The sequence below is a fragment of the Oncorhynchus nerka genome, linkage group LG10 (assembly GCF_034236695.1).
Source record: "Oncorhynchus nerka isolate Pitt River linkage group LG10, Oner_Uvic_2.0, whole genome shotgun sequence".
NCBI lineage: Eukaryota > Metazoa > Chordata > Actinopteri > Salmoniformes > Salmonidae > Oncorhynchus > Oncorhynchus nerka.
This window is the reverse complement of record NC_088405.1, coordinates 100,257,427-100,275,406: the sequence shown is the minus strand read 5'-3', so window position 1 is coordinate 100,275,406 and position 17,980 is coordinate 100,257,427. Positions and strand designations below refer to the sequence as shown.

The 17,980-nt window shown below is 45.1% G+C and overlaps 1 protein-coding gene across 1 annotated transcript in view; it reads right to left on the bottom strand.

Moving 5' to 3' along the window:
- Nucleotides 1-16,581, bottom strand: part of LOC115127019 (macrophage mannose receptor 1-like) — a 50,713-nt gene extending 34,132 nt beyond the window's left edge. The window contains exon 1 of the mRNA XM_065023434.1: nucleotides 16,266-16,581. The gene's annotated coding sequence lies outside the window, so the exon portion shown is untranslated. The remainder of the gene's footprint in view (nucleotides 1-16,265) is intronic.
- Between the last annotated feature and the right edge of the window lie 1,399 nt (nucleotides 16,582-17,980).

The window sequence follows — 17,980 nt, the reverse complement described above, 5'->3', positions numbered from 1 at the left end:
TATTTACCTCTCTGTCAGTAACCCATCTCTCAGGTATGTACCTCTCTGTCAGTAACCCATCTCTCAGGTATGTACCTCTCTGTCAGTAACCCATCTCTCAGGTATTTACCTCTCTGTCAGTAACCCATCTCTCAGGTATTTACCTCTCTGTCAGTAACCCTGGTCTCAGGTATTTACCTCTCTGTCAGTAACCCTGGTCTCAGGTATTGACCTCTCTGTCAGTAACCCATCTCTCAGGTATTTACCTCTCTGTCAGTAACCCATCTCTCTGTCAGTAACCCATCTCTCAGGTATTTACCTCTCTGTCAGTAACCCATCTCTCTGTCAGTAACCCATCTCTCAGGTATTTACCTCTCTGTCAGTAACCCATCTCTCAGGTATTACCTCTCTGTCAGTAACCCTGGTCTCAGGTATTACCTCTCTGTCAGTAACCCTGGTCTCAGGTATTACCTCTCTGTCAGTAACCCTGGTCTCAGGTATTACCTCTCTGTCAGTAACCCATCTCTCAGGTATTACCTCTCTGTCAGTAACCCATCTCTCAGGTATTACCTCTCTGTCAGTAACCCACCTCTCAGGTATTACCTCTCTGTCAGTAACCCATCTCTCAGGTATTACCTCTCTGTCAGTAACCCTGGTCTCAGTTATTTACCTCTCTGTCAGTAACCCATCTTTCAGGTATTTACCTCTCTGTCAGTAACCCATCTCTCAGGTATTTACCTCTCTGTCAGTAACCCATCTCTCAGGTATTTACCTCTCTGTCAGTAACCCATCTCTCAGGTATTACCTCTCTGTCAGTAACCCATCTCTGTCAGTAACCCATCTCTGTCAGTAACCCATCTCTCAGGTATTTATCTCTCTGTCAGTAACTCATCTCTCAGGTATTTACCTCTCTGTCAGTAACCCATCTCTCAGGTATTTACCTCTCTGTCAGTAACCCATCTCTCAGGTATTACCTCTCTGTCAGTAACCCATCTCTGTCAGTAACCCATCTCTGTCAGTAACCCATCTCTCAGGTATTTATCTCTCTGTCAGTAACTCATCTCTCAGGTATTTACCTCTCTGTCAGTAACCCATCTCTGTCAGTAACCCTGGTCTCAGGTATTACCTCTCTGTCAGTAACCCATCTCTGTCAGTAACCCGGGTCTCAGGTATTTACCTCTCTGTCAGTAACCCTGGTCTCAGGTATTTACCTCTCTGTCAGTAACCCTGGTCTCAGGTATTTACCTCTCTGTCAGTAACCCTGGTCTCAGGTATTACCTCTCTGTCAGTATATCATCTCTCAGGTATTACCTCTCTGTCAGTAACCCACCTCTCAGGTATTTACCTCTCTGTCAGTAACCCTGGTCTCAGGTATTACCTCTCTGTCAGAAACCCATCTCTCAGGTATTTACCTCTCTGTCAGTAACCCTGGTCTCAGGTATTTACCTCTCTGTCCGTAACCCATCTCTCAGGTATTACCTCTCTGTCAGTAACCCATCTCTCAGGTGTTTACCTCTCTGTCAGTAACCCATCTCTCAGGTATTTACCTCTCTGTCAGTAACCCATCTCTCAGGTATGTACCTCTCTGTCAGTAACCCATCTCTCAGGTATGTACCTCTCTGTCAGTAACCCATCTCTCAGGTATTTACCTCTCTGTCAGTAACCCATCTCTCAGGTATTTACCTCTCTGTCAGTAACCCATCTCTCAGGTATTTACCTCTCTGTCCGTAACCCATCTCTCAGGTATTACCTCTCTGTCAGTAACCCATCTCTGTCAGTAACCCATCTCTGTCAGTAACCCATCTCTCAGGTATTTACCTCTCTGTCAGTAACCCATCTCTGTCAGTAACCCTGGTCTCAGGTATTTACCTCTCTGTCAGTAACCCTGGTCTCAGGTATTTACCTCTCTGTCAGTAACCCTGGTCTCAGGTATTACCTCTCTGTCAGTATATCATCTCTCAGGTATTACCTCTCTGTCAGTAACCCACCTCTCAGGTATTTACCTCTCTGTCAGTAACCCTGGTCTCAGGTATTACCTCTCTGTCAGTATATCATCTCTCAGGTATTACCTCTCTGTCAGTAACCCATCTCTCAGGTATTTACCTCTCTGTCAGTAACCCATCTCTCAGGTATTTACCTCTCTGTCAGTAACCCATCTCTCAGGTATTTACCTCTCTGTCAGTAACCCTGGTCTCAGGTATTTATCTCTCTGTCAGTAACCCATCTCTCAGGTATTACCTCTCTGTCAGTATATCATCTCTCAGGTATTACCTCTCTGTCAGTAACCCATCTCTCAGGTATTTACCTCTCTGTCAGTAACCCATCTCTCAGGTATTTACCTCTCTGTCAGTAACCCATCTCTATGTCAGTAACCCATCTCTCAGGTATTTACCTCTCTGTCAGTAACCCATCTCTCTGTCAGTAACCCATCTCTCAGGTATTTACCTCTCTGTCAGTAACCCATCTCTCAGGTATGTACCTCTCTGTCAGTAACCCTGGTCTCAGGTATTTACCTCTCTGTCAGTATATCATCTCTCAGGTATTACCTCTCTGTCAGTAACCCATCTCTCAGGTATTTACCTCTCTGTCAGTAACCCATCTCTGTCAGTAACCCTGGTCTCAGGTATTACCTCTCTGTCAGTAACCCTGGTCTCAGGTATTACCTCTCTGTCAGTAACCCTGGTCTCAGGTATTACCTCTCTGTCAGTAACCCTGGTCTCAGGTATTACCTCTCTGTCAGTAACCCTGGTCTCAGGTATTACCTCTCTGTCAGTAACCCATCTCTCAGGTATTACCTCTCTGTCAGTAACCCATCTCTCAGGTATTACTTCTCTGTCAGTAACCCACCTCTCAGGTATTACCTCTCTGTCAGTAACCCATCTCTCAGGTATTACCTCTCTGTCAGTAACCCTGGTCTCAGTTATTTACCTCTCTGTCAGTAACCCATCTTTCAGGTATTTACCTCTCTGTCAGTAACCCATCTCTCAGGTATTTACCTCTCTGTCAGTAACCCATCTCTCAGGTATTTACCTCTCTGTCAGTAACCCATCTCTCAGGTATTACCTCTCTGTCAGTAACCCATCTCTGTCAGTAACCCATCTCTGTCAGTAACCCATCTCTCAGGTATTTATCTCTCTGTCAGTAACTCATCTCTCAGGTATTTACCTCTCTGTCAGTAACCCATCTCTGTCAGTAACCCTGGTCTCAGGTATTACCTCTCTGTCAGTAACCCATCTCTGTCAGTAACCCGGGTCTCAGGTATTTACCTCTCTGTCAGTAACCCTGGTCTCAGGTATTTACCTCTCTGTCAGTAACCCTGGTCTCAGGTATTTACCTCTCTGTCAGTAACCCTGGTCTCAGGTATTACCTCTCTGTCAGTATATCATCTCTCAGGTATTACCTCTCTGTCAGTAACCCACCTCTCAGGTATTTACCTCTCTGTCAGTAACCCTGGTCTCAGGTATTACCTCTCTGTCAGTAACCCATCTCTCAGGTATTTACCTCTCTGTCAGTAACCCTGGTCTCAGGTATTTACCTCTCTGTCCGTAACCCATCTCTCAGGTATTACCTCTCTGTCAGTAACCCATCTCTCAGGTGTTTACCTCTCTGTCAGTAACCCATCTCTCAGGTATTTACCTCTCTGTCAGTAACCCATCTCTCAGGTATGTACCTCTCTGTCAGTAACCCATCTCTCAGGTATGTACCTCTCTGTCAGTAACCCATCTCTCAGGTATGTACCTCTCTGTCAGTAACCCATCTCTCAGGTATTTACCTCTCTGTCAGTAACCCATCTCTCAGGTATTTACCTCTCTGTCAGTAACCCTGGTCTCAGGTATTTACCTCTATGTCAGTAACCCTGGTCTCAGGTATTTACCTCTCTGTCAGTAACCCATCTCTCAGGTATTTACCTCTCTGTCAGTAACCCATCTCTCTGTCAGTAACCCATCTCTCAGGTATTTACCTCTCTGTCAGTAACCCATCTCTCTGTCAGTAACCCATCTCTCAGGTATTTACCTCTCTGTCAGTAACCCTGGTCTCAGGTATTACCTCTCTGTCAGTAACCCTGGTCTCAGGTATTACCTCTCTGTCAGTAACCCTGGTCTCAGGTATTACCTCTCTGTCAGTAACCCATCTCTCAGGTATTACCTCTCTGTCAGTAACCCATCTCTCAGGTATTACCTCTCTGTCAGTAACCCATCTTTCAGGTATTTACCTCTCTGTCAGTAACCCATCTCTCAGGTATTTACCTCTCTGTCAGTAACCCATCTCTCAGGTATTGACCTCTCTGTCAGTAACCCATCTCTCAGGTATTACCTCTCTGTCAGTAACCCATCTCTGTCAGTAACCCATCTCTGTCAGTAACCCATCTCTGTCAGTAACCCATCTCTCAGGTATTTACCTCTCTGTCAGTAACCCATCTCTGTCAGTAACCCTGGTCTCAGGTATTACCTCTCTGTCAGTAACCCTGGTCTCAGGTATTTACCTCTCTGTCAGTAACCCTGGTCTCAGGTATTACCTCTCTGTCAGTATATCATCTCTCAGGTATTACCTCTCTGTCAGTAACCCACCTCTCAGGTATTTACCTCTCTGTCAGTAACCCTGGTCTCAGGTATTACCTCTCTGTCAGTATATCATCTCTCAGGTATTACCTCTCTGTCAGTAACCCATCTCTCAGGTATTTACCTCTCTGTCAGTAACCCATCTCTCAGGTATTTACCTCTCTGTCAGTAACCCATCTCTCAGGTATTTACCTCTCTGTCAGTAACCCATCTCTCAGGTATTTACCTCTCTGTCAGTATATCATCTCTCAGGTATTACCTCTCTGTCAGTAACCCATCTCTCAGGTATTTACCTCTCTGTCAGTAACCCATCTCTCAGGTATTTACCTCTCTGTCAGTAACCCATCTCTATGTCAGTAACCCATCTCTCAGGTATTTACCTCTCTGTCAGTAACCCATCTCTCTGTCAGTAACCCATCTCTCAGGTATTACCTCTCTGTCAGTAACCCATCTCTCAGGTATTTACCTCTCTGTCAGTAACCCATCTCTCAGGTATGTACCTCTCTGTCAGTAACCCTGGTCTCAGGTATTTACCTCTCTGTCAATAACCCACCTCTCAGGTATTTACCTCTCTGTCAGTAACCCTGGTCTCAGGTATTTACCTCTCTGTCAGTAACCCTGGTCTCAGGTATTTACCTCTCTGTCAGTAACCCTGGTCTCAGGTATTTACCTCTCTGTCAGTAACCCATCTCTCAGGTATTACCTCTCTGTCAGTATATCATCTCTCAGGTATTACCTCTCTGTCAGTAACCCACCTCTCAGGTATTTACCTCTCTGTCAGTAACCCTGGTCTCAGGTATTACCTCTCTGTCAGTATATCATCTCTCAGGTATTACCTCTCTGTCAGTAACCCATCTCTCAGGTATTTACCTCTCTGTCAGTAACCCATCTCTCAGGTATGTACCTCTCTGTCAGTAACCCTGGTCTCAGGTATTTACCTCTCTGTCAATAACCCACCTCTCAGGTATTTACCTCTCTGTCAGTAACCCTGGTCTCAGGTATTTACCTCTCTGTCAATAACCCATCTCTCAGGTATTTACCTCTCTGTCAGTAACCCATCTCTCAGGTATGTACCTCTCTGTCAGTCACCCTGGTCTCAGGTATTACCTCTCTGTCAATAACCCACCTCTCAGGTATTTACCTCTCTGTCAGTAAGCCATCTCTCAGGTATTTACCTCTCTGTCAATAACCCATCTCTCTGTCAGTAACCCTGGTCTCAGGTATTTACCTCTGTCAGTAACCCATCTCTCAGGTATTTACCTCTCTGTCAATAACCCATCTCTCTGTCAGTAACCCTGGTCTCAGGTATTTACCTCTCTGTCAATAACCCATCTCTCTGTCAGTAACCCTGGTCTCAGGTATTTATCTCTCTGTCAGTAACCCATCTCTCAGGTATTTACCGCTCTGTCAGAAACCCATCTCTCAGGTATTTACCTCTCTGTCAGTAACCCTGGTCTCAGGTATTTACCTCTCTGTCAGTAACCCATCTCTCAGGTATTACCTCTCTGTCAGTAACCCTGGTCTCAGGTATTTACCTCTCTGTCAGTAACCCTGGTCTCAGGTATTTACCTCTCTGTCAGTAACCCATCTCTCAGGTATTTACTAGCGTGTTGGAGTGTACCAGAGTGTTCTAGCGTGTTGGAGTGTACCAGAGTGTACTAGCCTGTTGGAGTGTACTAACATGTTGGAGTGTACCAGAGTGTACTAGCATGTTGGAGGGTACCAGAGTGTACTAGCATGTTGGAGTGTACTAACATGTTGGAGTGTACCTGCGTGTACTAGTGTGTTGGAGTATACTAGTGTGTTGGAGTGTACCAGAGTGTACTAGCATGTTGGAGTGTACCAGAGTGTACTAGCATGTTGGAGGGTACCAGAGTGTACTAGCATGTTGGAGTGTACTAACATGTTGGAGTGTACCTGCGTGTACTAGTGTGTTGGAGTATACTAGTGTGTTGGAGTGTACCAGAGTGTACTAGCATGTTGGAGTGTACCAGAGTGTACTAGCATGTTGGAGGGTACCAGAGTGTACTAGCATGTTGGAGTGTACTAACATGTTGGAGTGTACCTGCGTGTACTAGTGTGTTGGAGTATACTAGTGTGTTGGAGTGTACCAGAGTGTACTAGCGAGTTGGAGTGTACCTGAGTGTACTAGCATGTTGGAGTGTACCAGAGTGTACTAGTGTGTTGGAGTATACCAGAGTGTACTAGAATGTTGGAGTGTACTAACGTGTTGGAGTGTACCAGAGTGTACTAGCGTGTTGGAGAGCACTAGCGTGTTGGAGTGTACCAGATGGTACTAACGTGTTGGAGAGCACTAGCGTGTTGGAGTGTACCAGAGGGTACTAACGTGTTGGAGTGTATCAGAGTATTCTAGCGTGTTGGAGTGTACCAGAGTATTCTAGCGTGTTGGAGTGTACCAGAGTGTACTAGCGTGTTGGAGAGCACTAGCGGGTTGGAATGTACCAGAGGGTACTAACGTGTTGGAGTTTACCAGAGTATTCTAGCGTGTTGGAGTGTACCAGAGAATTCTAGCGTGTTGGAGTGTACCAGAGTATTCTAGCGTGTTGGAGTGTACCAGAGGGTACTAACGTGTTGGAGTGTACCAGAGTATTCTAGCGTGTTGGAGTGTACCAGAGTGTACTAATGTGTTGCAGTGTACCAGAGTATTCTAGCCTGTTGGAGTGTACCAGAGGTTAGTAACTTGTTGGAGTGTACCAGAGTATTCTAGCGTGTTGGAGTGTACCAGAGTGTACTAGCGTGTTGTGGAGTGTACCAGAATATTCTAGCGTGTTGGAGTGTACCAGAGTATTCTAGCGTGTTGGAGTGTACCAGAGTATTCTAGCGTGTTGGAGTGTACCAGAGTGTACTAATGTGTTGCAGTGTACCAGAGTGTACTAACGTGTTGGAGTGTACCAGAGTGTAATAGTGTGTTGGAGTGTACCAGAGTGAACTAGCGTGTTGGAGTGTAACAGAGTGAACTAGCGTGTTGGAGTGTAACAGAGTGAACTAGCGTGTTGGAGTGTACCAGAGTGTGCTAAAGTGTTTGGTGGCTGTGTTAGAATGGCATAGAGCAGAGGGAACTGATGCCAGTGTGATTACAGACGAAAACAGCAATAACCCAAACAGCCTCGGTCAAGACTCCACTTGGACTTGATTATATCACCCAAACAGCCTCGGTCAAGACTCCACTTGGACTTGATTATATCACCCAAACAGCCTCGGTCAAGACTCCACTTGGACTTGATTATATCACCCAAACAGCCTCGGTCAAGACTCCACTAGGACTTGATTATATCACCCAAACAGCCTCGGTCAAGACTCCACTTGGACTTGATTATATCACCCAAACAGCCTCGGTCAAGACTCCACTTGGACTTGATTATATCACCCAAACAGCCTCGGTCAAGACTCCACTTGGACTTGATTATATCACCCAAACAGCCTCGGTCAAGACTCCACTTGGACTTGATTATATCACCCAAACAGCCTCGATCAAGACTCCACTTGGACTTGATTATATCACCCAAACAGCCTCGGTCAAGACTCCACTTGGACTTGATTATATCACCCAAACAGCCTCGGTCAAGACTCCACTTGGACTTGGTGCGTGCGTGTGTGTGTGTGTGTGTTTGTACAATGTCAGAAATGATTATGTGACCTACCAAATGTCTGACATGATAATCAGAAGTTAGGGGTGAAAGTATCCAGTGGTATAATTAGAAAACAGAATACTTGAGTGTCTGTTTCGCTCCTATTGGTGTTCATGTAAATGTATTCAGTGTTGCATTGATTAGACAGCAGGGGGCAGCTTGACATGTCTGATACTTGTGAGATTTATTTATGACAATTTGAGATGGAACATGTGAAAATTGCATGAACTTTCAGAATTGTTTAGCAAGCTACTCATAGGTGGGCTGCTGGCTGGCGATCGACCTATTGGGGACTTCAACCATAGGGTTTATAGACAGATACCAGGAGACCACTGCTATAGGGTTTATATACAGATACCAGGAGACCACTGCTATAGGGTTTATATACAGATACCAGGACACCACTGCTATAGGGTTTATAGGCAGATACCAGGAGACCACTGCTATAGGGTTTATACACAGATACCAGGAGACCACTGCTATAGGGTTTATATACAGATACCAGGAGACCACTGCTATAGGGTTTATAGGCAGATACCAGGAGACCACTGCTATAGGGTTTATAGACAGATACCAGGAGACCCCTGCTATAGGGTTTATAGACAGATACCAGGAGACCCCTGCTATAGGGTTTATAGACAGATACCAGGAGACCACTGCTATAGGGTTTATACACAGATACCAGGAGACCACTGCTATAGGGTTTATAGACAGATACCAGGAGACCACTGCTATAGGGTTTATACACAGATACCAGGAGACCACTGCTATAGGGTTTATATACAGATACCAGGAGACCACTGCTATCGGGTTTATAGGCAGATACCAGGAGACCACTGCTATAGGGTTTATAGGCAGATACCAGGAGACCACTGCTATAGGGTTTATACACAGATACCAGGAGACCACTGCTATAGGGTTTATATACAGATACCAGGAGACCACTGCTATCGGGTTTATAGGCAGATACCAGGAGACCACTGCTATAGGGTTTATAGGCAGATACCAGGAGACCACTGCTATAGGGTTTATACACAGATACCAGGAGACCACTGCTATCGGGTTTATAGGCAGATACCAGGAGACCACTGCTATAGGGTTTATAGGCAGATACCAGGAGACCACTGCTATAGGGTTTATACGCAGATACCAGGAGACCACTGCTATAGGGTTTATACACAGATACCAGGAGACCACTGCTATAGGGTTTATAGACAGATACCAGGAGACCACTGCTATAGGGTTTATACACAGATACCAGGAGACCACTGCTATAGGGTTTATACACAGATACCAGGAGACCACTGCTATAGGGTTTATACACAGATACCAGGAGACCACTGCTATAGGGTTTATAGAAAGATACCAGGAGACCACTGCTATAGGGTTTATAGGCAGATACCAGGAGACCCCTGCTATAGGGTTTATACACAGATACCAGGAGACCCCTGCTATAGGGTTTATAGACAGATACCAGGAGACCCCTGCTATAGGGTTTATAGGCAGATACCAGGAGACCACTGCTATAGGGTTTATAGGCAGATACCAGGAGACCACTGCTATAGGGTTTATACACAGATACCAGGAGACCACTGCTATAGGGTTTATAGGCAGATACCAGGAGACCACTGCTATAGGGTTTATACACAGATACCAGGAGACCCCTGCTATAGGGTTTATACACAGATACCAGGAGACCACTGCTATAGGGTTTATACACAGATACCAGGAGACCCCTGCTATAGGGTTTATAGACAGATACCAGGAGACCCCTGCTATAGGGTTTATAGGCAGATACCAGGAGACCACTGCTATAGGGTTTATAGGCAGATACCAGGAGACCACTGCTATAGGGTTTATACACAGATACCAGGAGACCACTGCTATAGGGTTTATAGGCAGATACCAGGAGACCACTGCTATAGGGTTTATACACAGATACCAGGAGACCACTGCTATAGGGTTTATAGGCAGATACCAGGACACCACTGCTATAGGGTTTATAGGCAGATACCAGGAGACCCCTGCTATAGGGTTTATACACAGATACCAGGAGACCACTGCTATAGGGTTTATACACAGATACCAGGAGACCCCTGCTATAGGGTTTATAGGCAGATACCAGGAGACCACTGCTATAGGGTTTATAGGCAGATACCAGGAGACCACTGCTATAGGGTTTATAGGCAGATACCAGGAGACCACTGCTATAGGGTTTATACACAGATACCAGGAGACCACTGCTATAGGGTTTATAGGCAGATACCAGGAGACCACTGCTATAGGGTTTATACACAGATACCAGGAGACCACTGCTATAGGGTTTATAGGCAGATACCAGGAGACCACTGCTATAGGGTTTATACACAGATACCAGGAGACCACTGCTATAGGGTTTATAGACAGATACCAGGAGACCACTGCTATAGGGTTTATACACAGATACCAGGAGACCCCTGCTATAGGGTTTATAGACAGATACCAGGAGACCCCTGCTATAGGGTTTATAGGCAGATACCAGGAGACCACTGCTATAGGGTTTATAGGCAGATACCAGGAGACCACTGCTATAGGGTTTATACACAGATACCAGGAGACCACTGCTATAGGGTTTATAGAAAGATACCAGGAGACCACTGCTATAGGGTTTATACACAGATACCAGGAGACCACTGCTATAGGGTTTATAGGCAGATACCAGGACACCACTGCTATAGGGTTTATAGGCAGATACCAGGAGACCCCTGCTATAGGGTTTATACACAGATACCAGGAGACCACTGCTATAGGGTTTATACACAGATACCAGGAGACCCCTGCTATAGGGTTTATAGGCAGATACCAGGAGACCACTGCTATAGGGTTTATACACAGATACCAGGAGACCCCTGCTATAGGGTTTATAGGCAGATACCAGGAGACCACTGCTATAGGGTTTATAGGCAGATACCAGGAGACCACTGCTATAGGGTTTATACACAGATACCAGGAGACCACTGCTATAGGGTTTATAGGCAGATACCAGGAGACCACTGCTATAGGGTTTATACACAGATACCAGGAGACCCCTGCTATAGGGTTTATAGACAGATACCAGGAGACCCCTGCTATAGGGTTTATAGGCAGATACCAGGAGACCACTGCTATAGGGTTTATAGGCAGATACCAGGAGACCACTGCTATAGGGTTTATACACAGATACCAGGAGACCACTGCTATAGGGTTTATAGAAAGATACCAGGAGACCACTGCTATAGGGTTTATACACAGATACCAGGAGACCACTGCTATAGGGTTTATAGGCAGATACCAGGACACCACTGCTATAGGGTTTATAGGCAGATACCAGGAGACCCCTGCTATAGGGTTTATACACAGATACCAGGAGACCACTGCTATAGGGTTTATACACAGATACCAGGAGACCCCTGCTATAGGGTTTATAGGCAGATACCAGGAGACCACTGCTATAGGGTTTATACACAGATACCAGGAGACCCCTGCTATAGGGTTTATAGGCAGATACCAGGAGACCACTGCTATAGGGTTTATAGGCAGATACCAGGAGACCACTGCTATAGGGTTTATAGGCAGATACCAGGAGACCACTGCTATAGGGTTTATACACAGATACCAGGAGACCCCTGCTATAGGGTTTATAGGCAGATACCAGGAGACCACTGCTATAGGGTTTATACACAGATACCAGGAGACCACTGCTATAGGGTTTATACACAGATACCAGGAGACCACTGCTATAGGGTTTATAGGCAGATACCAGGAGACCCCTGCTATAGGGTTTATACACAGATACCAGGAGACCATTGCTATCGGGTTTATAGACAGATACCAGGAGACCACTGCTATAGGGTTTATACACAGATACCAGGAGACCACTGCTATAGGGTTTATAGACAGATACCAGGAGACCACTGCTATAGGGTTTATACACAGATACCAGGAGACCACTGCTATAGGGTTTATACACAGATACCAGGAGACCACTGCTATAGGGTTTATAGGCAGATACCAGGAGACCACTGCTATAGGGTTTATAGACAGATACCAGGAGACCACTGCTATAGGGTTTATAGACAGATACCAGGAGACCACTGCTATAGGGTTTATACACAGATACCAGGAGACCACTGCTATAGGGTTTATAGACAGATACCAGGAGACCACTGCTATAGGGTTTATAGACAGATACCAGGAGACCACTGCTATAGGGTTTATACACAGATGCCAGGAGACCACTGCTATCGGGTTTATAGGCAGATACCAGGAGACCACTGCTATAGGGTTTATAGGCAGATACCAGGAGACCACTGCTATAGGGTTTATAGGCAGATACCAGGAGACCCCTGCTATAGGGTTTATACACAGATACCAGGAGACCACTGCTATAGGGTTTATAGGCAGATACCAGGAGACCACTGCTATAGGGTTTATACACAGATACCAGGAGACCACTGCTATAGGGTTTATAGACAGATACCAGGAGACCACTGCTATAGGGTTTATAGGCAGATACCAGGAGACCACTGCTATAGGGTTTATACACAGATACCAGGAGACCACTGCTATAGGGTTTATAGACAGATACCAGGAGACCACTGCTATAGGGTTTATACACAGATACCAGGAGACCACTGCTATAGGGTTTATAGACAGATACCAGGAGACCACTGCTATAGGGTTTATACACAGATACCAGGAGACCACTGCTATAGGGTTTATAGACAGATCTGTTTAATACATTTCTGATTCAGGCTGTAACACAATAAACTGTAGAATAAGTCAAGGGGTCTGAATACTTCCTGAAGGCCGTGCACGTTCTGTTCCCGCCCTTTAGATCTCCGTTCATAGTTTGACAAAATACACCGGAGGCCTATGTCCTTTCGGGGGAAATGCCAGATGGGCTGGTAAATGTTTTGCCCATATTAGGCCTGTCTAATTTAGGGGGTTTCGCAACAAATTCATAATTATCTGGCTAACAATGGTGGCATCGAGAAAAAAGAATGGGCCAGTGTGTTAGAATGTCAGGGCCGATATCTGATCCCAGTCCGTCTCTGAACCACATCCACCAAATATTCCATGATAGTAACATCCTGAATTGACAGTATCATCCTCATTTGCATAGTCACTAGAACTTCTCTCGTTGACAGGGCAATCATTCAAATTCCAAATCCTTTCTCCCATCTACAAACCCAGTCCCCCAACCACCTCACCAGACCAAGCACTACACCAGACCAAGCACTAAACCAGACCAACCACTACACCAGACCAACCACTACACCAGACCAACCACTCCACCAGACCAACCACTCCACCAGACCAACCACTACACCAGACCAACCACTAAACCAGACCAACCACTACACCAGGCCAACCACTAAACCAGACCAACCTCCACCAGACCAACCACTAAAGACCAGACCAACCACTCCACCAGACCAACCACTAAACCAGACCAACCACTCCACCAGGCCAACCACTACACCAGACCAACCACTAAACCAGACCAACCACTCCACCAGGCCAACCACTAAACCAGACCAAACACTCCACCAGACCAACCACTACACCAGACCAACCACTAAACCAGACCAACCACTAAACCAGACCAACCACTAAACCAGACCAACCACTACACCAGTCCAACCACTACACCAGACCAACCACTACACCAGACCAACCACTACACCAGACCAACCACTAAACCAGGCCAACCACTACACCAGACCAACCACTACACCAGGCCAACCACTACCAACCAACCACTACCAGACCAACCACTCCACCAGGCCAACCACTAAACCAGACCAACCACTCCACCAGACCAATCACTCCACCAGGCCAACCACTACACCAGACCAACCACTAAACCAGACCAACCACTCCACCAGGCCAACCACTAAACCAGACCAAACACTCCAAGAGACCAACCACTACACCAGACCAACCACTAAACCAGACCAACCACTAAACCAGACCAACCACTAAACCAGACCAACCACTACACCAGTCCAATCACTACACCAGACCAACCACTACACCAGACCAACCACTACACCAGACCAACCACTAAACCAGACCAACCACTAAACCAGTCCAACCACTAAACCAGACCAACCACTAAACCAGTCCAACCACTAAACCAGACCAACCACTAAACCAGACCAACCACTCCACCAGACCAACCACTCAAGCAAAAACTCCAATCTCAACCAGGCAAGATGACTTGTTGATTTAAAGACGTATTGATTTATTTGACTTATTGATTTGATGACTTGTTGATTTACTGACTTATTTAATGACTTAAATTTAACCTTTCGAGAGATTGATTATTTTAAACTTGATTGATATTTTAGTTCTGTGTTGACTTGAAAATAAACAAATCAAAGTATACATATCCATTTTCAACCAAAAACCAGGCTTTTTAACATGTTCATAGGAGCATCCTGAGCCAAAGAGGCAGTGTATACGCAAAGAATTCAGACTCCTTGACATTTGTTACGTTACAGTGTTATTCTAAGGAACTGCATCACATGGCTACAGGTGTCACTACAGACCCGGGTTGGATCACAACCGGCCGTGATCGGGAGTCCCATAGGGCGGCGCACATTTGGCCCAGCGTCGTCCGTGTCAGGGGAGGGTTTGGCGGGGGGGGGGGTATAGTTTAAACATTCATTAGACAGTGTTAGATTGAAGTATAGTTTAAACATTGTTAGATTGCCAGGGGTTATCTTCTGCAGTCAATACCATGCATTTCCATTAGTTTCTACAGCATTCTACAACTGTGTGTGTGTTTGACACAAGTGAACATGAATCAGTCAAATGATGCTCTACTCTTTGAGAAGTATTGACCAAGAACAGTTAGATGAAGAGATGACAGATGGGAAATGTTTTGACTCTGTGAAGATGGTTGTGATTGTTTACTCTGGTGTGCATTTCTCAGCACCAGTACATTTTACAAGACTCTCATCAGGAGAATAATCAGGGTGCTGGGTTGAAATTAAGGTGTTGGGTTGAAATCAAGGTGTTGAGTTGAAATCAAGGTGTTGGGTTGAAGTCAGGGTGCTGGGTTGAAATCAAGGTGTTGGGTTGGAATCAAGGTGTTGGGTTGGAATCATGGTGTTGGGTTGGAATCAAGGTGCTGGGTTGGAATTAGTTGAAATCAAGCTGTTGGGTTGAAATCAAGGTGTTGGGTTGGAATCAAGGTGTTGGGTTGGAATCAAGGTGTTGGGTTGGAATCAAGGTGCTGGGTTGGAATTAGTTGAAATCAAGCTGTTGAGTTGAAATCAAGGTGTTGGGATGAAATCAAGGTGTTGGGATGAAATCGGGGGTGTTGGGTTGAAATTAAGGTGTTGGGTTGAAATCAAGGTATTGGGTTGTTGGGTTGAAATCAAGGTGTTGGGTTGAAATCAAGGTGTTGGGTTGAAATCAATGTGTTGGGTTGAAATTAGTTGAAATCAGGGTGTTGGGTTGAAATCAGGGTGTTGGTTTGAAATCAGGGAAATCAGGAAACATGTATTTTTTTCGTTTTCAAGGTAGTCTTGTTGTTAATCCCACCACAGTGTCCGATTTCAAATAGGATTTACGGGGAAAGCACCACAAACGATTCTGTTAGGTCACCAACAACTCACTAAAATACACAGCCAATTTTACCAGCCAGAGAGAAAGAGAAAAAGCACAAATCTTCATCAGATGACACTCATAGGACTTCATGTTACACAATACATGTATGTTTTGTTCGATAAAGTGCATATTTATATCAGAGTTTACATTGGCGCGTTACATTCACTAGTTCCAAAAACATCCAGTGATTTTGCATAGCCACATCGATTCAACAGAAATACTCATCATAAATGTCGATGATAATACGAGTTCTACACATGGAATTATAGATATACCTCTCCTTAATTAATGCAACCGCTGTGTCATATTTTTTTTTTTAATTATGGAAAAAGAAACCCATGCAATAATCTGAGACGGCGCTCAGGAGTAAAAATCACCACAACCACAACGATGGCGTCAACATAAACAAGAAATTACACGATAAATATTCCCTTACCTTTGATGATCTACATCAGAAAGCAGGATTCCCAGGTCCACAATAAATGTTTGTTTTGTTCAAAAATGTCTGTTATTTATGTCCAAATACCTTCCTTTGTTAGCGAGTTTGGTTTACATATCCAAACACTCATTCTGGTCAGCGTTACATCGGACAAAAACTTCAAAAAGTTATATTACCGGTCGAAGAAACATTTCAAACTAAGTACAGAATCAATCATTAGGATGTTTTTAACATGTAGTGTCAATAAAGTTCCAACCAGACTATTCCTTTGTGTCTTCATGAGCAATGGAACGCAAGTGGGTACCATGAGGAATAAGCGTGATCAGAAAATGGCTGACTGCCAGACACCTGACTGATTCTGCTCTCATTCACTCCCACAACATCATAGATGTCTCATTGTAATTTATATTGATGGTTGACATCTAGTGGAACCCCTAGGCAGTGCAACATCATTCCGCCGGGGCGGCAGGGTAGCCTAGTCGCTAGAGCGTTGGACTAGTAACCGGAAGGTTGCAATTTACCCCCACGCTTCCTCTTCCTAAAGAGTTTTTTTATCTCTGTCGGCGCGATGCACGGAGAAGCCCGGTGGCTGAACTGACTCCGACAACATAACCCGAGAGAGCCATGTTTCCGTGAAACAGAGAATGTTACCATCTCTGATGTCTCTCTGGAAGGCAACCCTTTGCTCGATTTTTTCGTCTACCTTGTTGTCAAGAGACTGGACATTGGAGAATACTCTGGAGCGGTGGGCAATGTGCACGTCTACAGAGTGTCGTGGAAATGTCCTGTATTACCAAATCATGAGAGAGCAAACCACACACACAAGTCAGAGTTATATCATAAAGCCCATCTTTAATTATATGAGCTTCACCATAGCCCTGTGACTCTCAGATCAATTCAGTGTCTATAAATGAATTCTCTGAGAGTCCCTTACACATTGCAACTGTTGATTCTTTATAGCAAAGACACACATAGCCGGACAGCATTGGCTATAAATTATCGTTCAGTTTGGTCTCCTAAACTAAGTTTTTATCTCGTTCTTGGTACCACTTAGAACCAAAAACATTACCTCATCCAATGGCATATATCAAATACACCCCCTCCTAGACAAGCTTACAGAGAGACGTGACTGGGACACAGACATTGTGGAGCCACCTAACTGGTTCCCATTAATCACACCATCCCCTCACATGGTTTAGGAATAGTTTACAGACACATTCACAGATAAGACTAACCCGACCTCTCCCCTCTCTGGGCCCAAGTAACTTGTCCCACATAAACATGCTTATAAAAATTAATAAAACATCTTATTTATGAATGTTACCTAAAGGATTCTGATTCTGCCACGACAGCAGCCTGACCAGAAGGCCGCTCCATCAGCCCCTTCTGCGGCGCCGTTGTTTTGGGTCTCCGGCTGGGATCCGAGCCGTTGTCCTGGGTGGTGGTCCAAACAGAGGATCCGCTTCGGGAAAGTCGTACTCCAGGTCGTAATGTTGGTAAGTTGACGTTGCTCTTGTATCCAATAGTTCCTCTCGGCTGTAATAAGACTTAAGATTTCTGGGTTAATTAACAATGAAAGAAATAATACATTAAAAATAGTTTCCGAGTTTCCTAAGGACTCGAAGAGAGGCGACCATCTCTCCAGCCTTTCTTTGATCGAGGATATGCCGGGCAAATAACAGGTGACATTTTGAGTAAATATGTGTGTGTGT